The sequence below is a fragment of the Mesoplodon mirus genome (assembly GCF_964341445.2).
Source record: "Mesoplodon mirus genome assembly, chromosome: 11".
Classification (NCBI taxonomy): domain Eukaryota; kingdom Metazoa; phylum Chordata; class Mammalia; order Artiodactyla; family Ziphiidae; genus Mesoplodon; species Mesoplodon mirus.
In genome coordinates, this window is record NC_138987.1 from 42,462,042 (window position 1) to 42,463,337 (window position 1,296).

Genomic DNA, 1,296 nt, shown 5'->3' on the forward strand with positions numbered 1-1,296 from the left:
GCCTGTCTTGATGTTTAAGATTATCCTGATTTTCAAACATGCATAGCGATTTTTATTACTAATCAGTATGCACAATTTATATTATCCAAACTTTCTTTCTACAAAAGTGATTTTCAAATTTTAGTGTGAAGAAAAATTGGTTAAATGCAGACCCCAGGCCCCAACCCTCAGGTCCGGGGCAGGCCTGGTAATCTGCACTTTCACTGGGCACCCAGGTGATTCCGATGAGATGGGCCAGAGACCACACCTTAAGGGGAGGCTGCTCTAGGGACATGGGGTGCGGGATGGAGAGGGAAGCGTGGGAGAGGAGGGGCTTATCTGATAACAGGGTGACAGGAGGTGTACAAGGGACGGTCCCCTCAGGGGTATGTGCAGCAGGAGGGTGGCAGGGTCACTGGAAGGCTTACTCCCTGCCTGGAGCTGTTCTAACTTACATTTGTTAAAAAATAGCTGGCCTGAAAGCCACTAATCCGTATAGATCATTTCTCACAGTCTTAATTCAGTGGCTTCACAGCACACAGTAGAAAAGCTGCTGATTGGACCTGCTTTGGGGGCTCCCATCCAGTGTTCCCGGCACAAAACCAGGGAACTCTGTCCCCAGAGGGCTGTGCTTGCACTTTCTCTGGTGAATGTCGTGAAGGCAAATCATTTGGAACAGCGACTCCCGTGGTATCAAAAGAAAAGAGCGCACCGTGGGTGGCACCGCTGCACCTGTAGAGAGGGCGTCACAGGTAAAGGTGGGCATGCTTGGAAGTCAGAGTTCATAACTGGCGTCGTCCCTGGTAAACTAGCGGTTAGACTCTTGGAACAGGGCCCTCGCTCTGGGAGCACTCCCTGGCCAACTGGAGAGGAGCCCAGAGGAGTCACGGCCGTCCACTCCCTCCCTCTTGTCTCCACTCCGGTGGGCAGCGTGGAATTCTAGAATCCACCACAGGGGTCCTCAGCTGTCTGACCCGGCCCCTCATTTCACAGGGGAAAACCCAAAATCTGGAATTCATTCAACACACATTTATGGAGACTCCCCTGTCCACAGGCTGCATTTCTGCCGGGGGTCACGGTGGGTGCGAAGCTCAGGCATCACTGTCTTCTGGGGGCGTGATGGTGGGTGGGAGAGAGGGACCAAATGGGCTCCGGCCATCCCACCCACAGCCTGGGGTCGAGCTGGGCCTTTGGCCCCGCCTGCTCCCTGGCTCTTCTCATCCCGTGCGCCCCCCCCCCACCACCACCAGGCTCCTCGGGAACAGCCAAGCTCTCCCGGGGGCCATGGTGCCTTGTGCAATCTGCAAGTGTCCCCAG